The sequence below is a fragment of the Mytilus californianus genome, unplaced genomic scaffold, assembly GCF_021869535.1.
Source record: "Mytilus californianus isolate M0D057914Y unplaced genomic scaffold, xbMytCali1.0.p SCAF_5, whole genome shotgun sequence".
Lineage (NCBI taxonomy): Eukaryota > Metazoa > Mollusca > Bivalvia > Mytilida > Mytilidae > Mytilus > Mytilus californianus.
The window spans coordinates 100659187-100666410 of NW_026262701.1; the positions used below are offsets into that span (position 1 = coordinate 100659187).

Consider the following 7224-nt stretch of genomic DNA (forward strand, 5'->3'; position numbering starts at 1 on the left):
CTATGGTAAATTTAAATGGGTAATTATGGTTGCAAATTCCATTGGAAATTTGAATTGAGATTATGACCATATCTTGAGGGAAAGAATTTTTTTGGGGAAAAAAAGGGGGGGTTGAAAAGAAATTGTGGGGGGGGGGGGGTCAATTTTTTCTCATTTCAGATTTCAGAAATTAAAAAGAATTATTCTTCAAATATTATTTTTTTTTTTCAAATTTCAAATATTGAAAAATTTCAAGAAGTAATCTTTAATTGCACAGTATGGCGCATTAGATTTGTAAAATCTTTGACCACATTTATTTATTTGTTATGCCAAATCTGACCGTGTATTTAGATTTTTAATTTTGGGTCCAGATTTCAAATTGGTCTACATTAAGGTCTAAAGGGTCCAAAATTAAACTAAGTTTGATTTTAACAAAAATTGAATATATGGGGTTCTTTGATATGCTGAATCTAAACATGTATTTAGATTTTTGATTTTGGGCCCAGTTTTCAAGTTGGTCCAAATTGGGGTCCAAAATGAAACTTTGTTTGATTTCAACAAAAAATGAATATATGGGGTTCTTTGATATGCTGAATCTAACCATGTATTTAGATTTTTTTATTTGTGGGCCTCACTATCAAATTGGTTCATATTGAGGTCAAAAGGGTCCAAAATTAAACTTTGTTTTTTCATCAAAAATTGAATTATTGGGGTTCTTTGATATGCTAAATCTAACTGTGTATCTAGATTTTTAATTTTGGGTCCCGTTTTTTAAATTGGTCTACATTAAGGTCCAAAGGGTCCAAAATTAAACTTAGTTTGATTTTAACAAAAATTGAATTCTTGGGGTTCTTTGATATGCTGAATCTAAACATGCATTTAGATTTTTGATTTTGGGCCCAGTTTTCAAGTTGGTCCAAATTGGGGTCCAAAATTAAACTTTGTTTGATTTCAACAAAAAATGAATATATGGGGTTCTTTGATATGCTGAATCTAACCATGTATTTAGATTTTTTATTTGTGGGCCTCGCTATCAAATTGGTTCATATTGAGGTCAAAAGGGTCCAAAATTAAACTTTGTTTTTTTCATCAAAAATTGAATTATTGGGGTTCTTTGATATGCCAAATCTAACGGTGTATTTAGATTTTTAATTTTGGGTCCCGTTTTTTAAATTGGTCTACATTAAGGTCCAAAGGGTCCAAAATTAAACTTAGTTTGATTTTAACAAAAATTGAATATATTGGGTTCTTTGATATGCTGAATCTAACCATGTATTTTGATTTTTGGGCCCCATTATCAAATTGTTCCACATCGAGGTCAAAAGGGTCCAAAATTAAACTTTGTTTGATTTCATCAAAAATTGAATTCTTTGGATTCTTTGATATGCTGAATCTAACCATGTATTTAGATTTTGGATATTGGACCATAATAGGTAAATTGAAAAAAAATTAAGTTCTTAGACCACATTCATTCTGTGTCAGAAACCTATGCTGTGTCAAATATTTAATCACAATCCAAATTCAGAGCTGTATCAAACTTGAATGTTGTGTCCATACTTGCCCCAACTGTTCAGGGTTCGACCTCTGCGGTCGTATCAAGCTGCGTCCAGCGGAGCATTTTTATTAAAATTGGAGTTATCTTCTTTAGTCCAGGATTATAGTTGAATCAATGCTTTATACAATGCAATGTTTAATTTTGCCTTCCACTGATAAAACACAGATCAAGTTGAATTTGGGTAGTGCCATTATTGAGTTATGCCCTTTATAAATCGAAAAAATGCAAATTTTTTAGTTTCCGTTCTGTAACTTAAGTTTGCCCCAACCAAACATGAAACCTATACACAATACCAAGGAAATGTATATTTAAATATACAATTCCTTGGTATACAATTCCTTGACAATACTTATTACCACAAAACTAAGATCAAGTATAAATTTGGGTAGCGTCACTTTTATTGTTCTTGAGTTATGTCCCTTTATTATGTTGTAGGCAAGCGGGGGTAATCGGTGTCCATGGGGACACATTCTCCATTTATTTTAAACTGATCTTGGAGAGATGTTCTAACAGCAGTCTTTTGCCAAATTTCATTAATACAAGTTTGAATTAACCATACATAAGATAAACCATATATAGAAAAACTATGTACATATATTGGAAAAGTCTGTGCATATAAAGTAAACTATGTGCATATATATAGGAAAAGTATGTACATATAAAGTAAACTATGTGCATATATGGGAAAAGTATGTGCATACATATATATATAGAAAAAGTATGTGCATATATTGAAAAGTATGTGCATATATAAACATATGTTCACACCAGGCAGCTACGGCGTTCCATACTGATGTGCCTGAAATTGAATCGAGTCGAGCTTGATTTGAGTTCTATATATTACATATAAACTTCAATGAAATGAATTTCTATCATTTCAGCTTAATTTTCTTTATATATCATGCTCTTTTCTTTTCTTTTATGTAACGTAATCTTACGAACAGAGTATAGATAACAAGAACACATCAAATAATGGAAATAAACTGAAATGTTAATAAAGAAATATTATTGAAAATATAAAACAGAAAATGGGTTTCATATCCAAAACTTCAATAGATTCTGTAGATTGTACCACAATTATGTCTGTTTTAATTTTTTCGTTGGTTTTTTTTTATTATTATATTTCTTGTATGAAGTCATCTCCGCTAGTGCAAAGGGTTACGATCCACGTGGAGAGGAGGGGACAGTAGCCCTTTTCACAAAAAATCTTAAGTGTAAAATTAATCTTACGATAAAAATATTTAGTTGAATTGTTAAGAAATATTTTAGACTTACGATAAATTTTACACTTAAGATTTTTTGTGAAAAGGGCTCCTGGATCGTAACCCTTGGCTAGCGAAGATGGTATGAAGTAAGCACGTAGAGTTTCCGTTATGATCTTGACAGCGGCTGTAGACATATTATAAGATTGTAAGATGTAATAATTGTGTAGGTGTTCCATTTATGCACTTGCTATTATTTTCTATGATCTTAAATACTAGTATGATGCATGTTGATAGTCCTGTACATTGTCGCTATATGTTTGCATGTTTCTTTTTAAAGACTGGAAAAAAAAGTTGCATTCTCTTTAGATTAAGCGTTTTTTTTTTTGTATATTAAATTGCATGTAACTGTTGATTATGCCGTACACAATGTAACTTACTAAGTTCTATCAATAAGCACTCTCTGGGTCTAACAGATTTTACCTGTACCTGTTGCTTTATTTTTTGTTAATCTGTTTTAGTTGCTTTATTACATTTTGCCTACATACATGTATAGTGATGTTTTAGTTGCTTTATTACACTTTACCTACATATAGTGCATGACGTTTTACATACTTATTAAGATATATTGGATTTTACCTTTATCTGGCCGCAGCTGGTCCGTTTTAGTGTGTGTGTGTGTTTTGAGAATCATTATGAAGCTGTTTATTTAGTATGTCTAGTATATTAATAATACTAATAGATGTGGGATATACGTCAAGGAGACCCAAACGAAACAAAATATCTGAAAGTCATCTAGAACTGATTCTTAAAAGATTATCAATTTAACATCGTAGTAAAAATCTTTAAATATTGTTTTTATAGGTATACTTATATTGATTTTGTTTCTTAAAAAATTAAACATAACTATATATGTACAGGTATGAGTACCATGATCCTACATCCTGTCGATAGTGTTTACTTATTGCGTAAACCCCTGAGGGTTTACGCAGTATATATTGGACGATGTCCGTAGTCTTTCGGAACACCGTATGTTATTCAGAATACATCTGTTCTTTCTATGACCACCTTTCATATACATGCGCAATAGCTTATTAATTGACCTGTTGAATAAGCATTAGCATCTTAAAGTTGCTATAGAGATATGTTACATATGATGCGAAATTTATTATGATGCAAGCTACTTTAATAAGCATTTGAATACTTCCTTGCACGCAATTACAAGCTGCTAATATTTACCTACATATATGCGTACTTATTTTAATTAGAGTCGAACGTTGAAACCAGCTGTGTTTAGATATGAGATAAGATTTCATGTAAACAATGCGATTTATATTCGGAACGAGAATCGTTAAAACTAAAATCTATAAAAGAAGTATTACTAGCATTTCATTTAAGATTTTGAGTCTAGGGAAGACGTACTTTATGTACAAAGCAGGCTAATTCATTTTTTTTTATACTGAAATTAGAAAGAAGTCTTTCTTGCACCTTATTAAAATTTTACGTCTAGAATAGACCAAGGACGTATATAATCTATTATACGTCCTTGAATGGATGTAAAAAACGAGGATTTTTCGAAAAAAATATCGTTTATTAAAAATAACGTTTAAATTTATTATGAAAGTACATTGCAAATTGAAATACAGTTATTTTCTTTGTTTAAATATTGCAACATTATTTCCTTTTTAAAAAACAATTAAGGAGGTCATATAACCTCCTTGATTAAAATAACAAATCAGATTGCTATAGGTATATCTGGATCCTTTTTCGTTATTAGAATGTGAATAAATAGATATTGAATATGAAAAAAAAACTAAAACTGAAATCTAAATCTAAAATATATTTTAAAAAAAAATACATTTGACAATGCAGACTTCAAGCAATGAAATAACGCATTAAATGTGCCGCTTTAATTACGATCGATAACCTTAAAATTGATCATGCATGCAATTTCAGCAGACTTAACAGGGTCAGCGATAAGATATCAAATGTCTATTTATAGACACCGAGTGATGACAGATGCAGGCAGAGATAAGAAAAAATAATGTCTATTTATAGTTATCTGGGCCAGGGAACAGATTATCTAACCTGTAGTAATTAAGGCTCTTCAAAATGTTCGTCAAAATAAAAAAAAAAAAAATATTATTTCTTGAAAACGATCAGATGATGAATTTTCGGTTTTAATATGTTAAATACGAAAATGTAAAATAGTGCAAGGAGATTTTGAAAGACGACAGGATAATTGATACTTAGGTTTTATGCATGAAAAATAGTTTTAAGGAAATTTTGAAGTTTGTTTTCTTATGTTATATTTTTATAATTTTGACCACAAGTAGCAGAGCTTTGTGTGACCATTGTGATAATGTACCGATGTAAACGCGTTATCTAATTAATTAAAAGCTCCTGGTCAACTGTTCTCATAACTGTGTAATCTAAACTTTCTCTGATGTCTTATATAACAGCTACGGTGTATGGGTTGTAAGTGTTTCTTTGTGATGTTAAAGTTGCGTTGCAAAAACAAATCGGTTGTTGTACTAATTAATTAGATTACAAGACAGTAAGTGAGTATAAAATTATTTATAATTGATACTGAGAGAATCTTAATTATTTAGAGCGACGCCTTAAAAGTTAATGAAAAAACGTGTTCAAATGAAAAAAAGGAACACCTTACAACAGTTCTTAAATGTGGCCTTTAAACAAACTAATGTTTAGAAATGGGTATTCAGTGATAATTTCAGGTTTGATTATGTTAGTTGTTTTGTTGTTTTCAATTTAGTTTGTTTATTTATAAGTACAAGGTGTAAGCTGTTTTGTCTAGGCTGTAAATAGCTTTCTTAATGAATTTGGTTTTGGTCATCAAGGTGAAGAGAATACAGTGCAATTCAAATTATATATATTTACAATTAAACTTGCAGGCCTTTTTTCATGACCCACAATTTAAAATATAAGAAAACATCAAAATAAAAAAGGACATTCAAAAAATATCTTCAAATCGAGTTAAAGGTTTTAAAAAGTTTTTGTTTTTAACAAAAGAGGTTTGTCATCTAAAACTTTTAAGAGCACAAAGCACACAACTTTAAATTGCCAATGCTTACTACTCTAAGCATCACAAAAACCTTGCAGAGCATGTGTAAGGATCTTAATAATAAACAATATCAAGCCATTGTTCAAATAACCATGAACATATATCAAATTCCAATAAAAACAGCTATTAAGTTTCACGTATTGCATTTCTTTTTTTAAGCACAAATAATCATTAATTGATTAAATTTCTTCACATTTGTATTTGAACATAAGCCTAGAAACTAACTCTTATCTCAAAAAAACAATTATCTAATATTTAATGCCAAACAAGCATTTGGGTTTACGATTGCATTTCTTTTTTTAAAGAAAGCAACTTGTATTTTGGTATTGCACAATGTCATAAATAAAGGCAACAGTAGTAAACCGGTGTTCAAAGGTCATAAATCGATTGAGAGAAACAAATCCGGGTTACGAACTAAAACCGAGGGAAACACATCAACTATAAGAGGAAAACAAAGGAACAACAGGAACATTGAAGTGCAACGAAAACAAACGCCAACATACATAGAAACGAACTATTTGATAACAACTGCCATATTCCTGACTTGGTACAGGACATTTTAAGAAAAATGGTGTCAGTGTTGAACCAGGTGTATTGGCTAGCCAAATCTCCCGCTTTATGACAATGTTAAAAAATATCGCTGAAATGACAACATTACGCGACAGAAATACAGCACAAACAAATAATATAATAGTCGACACAACATGCAAACTGCAAAACAACAAGGGACATATTCCATCAACGACAAACACCACATCATGCGTTTCTCAAACTATCTATATGACGTCTTTACACTTAATCCGTTGGATGTGTACTGATTGATACTTTAGCCTTGGAAAACATGATTCATTTATAAGTTGTGATTGGCTTTGATCTAGCTTTCAGTTACTGCGAGTATTCTTATATCGATGCTTTTTGTTCATTGTTTTTATGTTTTTATCTTAGTTGTTTTTGTGCTTCGTAGTGAGGTAAGCCATATTAGCAACTGTTTTTGACCGTTAATTCTTATGTTGTGCTGACCTGTTACTCCACTGTCCTACGCCGGTTATGGGAGCGTAGAGCGTTCACAACGAGTCATGTTTAACCCGCCACATTTTTTATGTACAGGTCCAAAATCAGTGTTTTAGTGGTTGCCGTTGGTTCATGTCTTTCATATTTGTTTTTCGCAAATTGTATTGTTATAAATGAAGCCGTTGTTTTTCTAGTCATGATCATCGGAATTGTTTCACATTCAGTTAAACTAACTATTTTCTTTCGGTAACATCAAGGAATTGTATATTTAAATTATATAAACAATTCCTTATAAAAAATTATTCAGAGTCATTCTTTGAAAATATCAATAGAATCTGAGACTACTATAAAACGAACCCTATAACACAGTAGTCTCAGATAGAAACAAGCAG

At 30.7% G+C, this 7224-nt stretch overlaps 1 long non-coding RNA gene across 1 annotated transcript in view; it reads right to left on the reverse strand.

Moving 5' to 3' along the window:
* The window catches only part of LOC127702195 (uncharacterized), a 305823-nt gene that overhangs the window by 254470 nt on the left and 44129 nt on the right, over nt 1-7224 (reverse strand). The window lies entirely within an intron of this gene.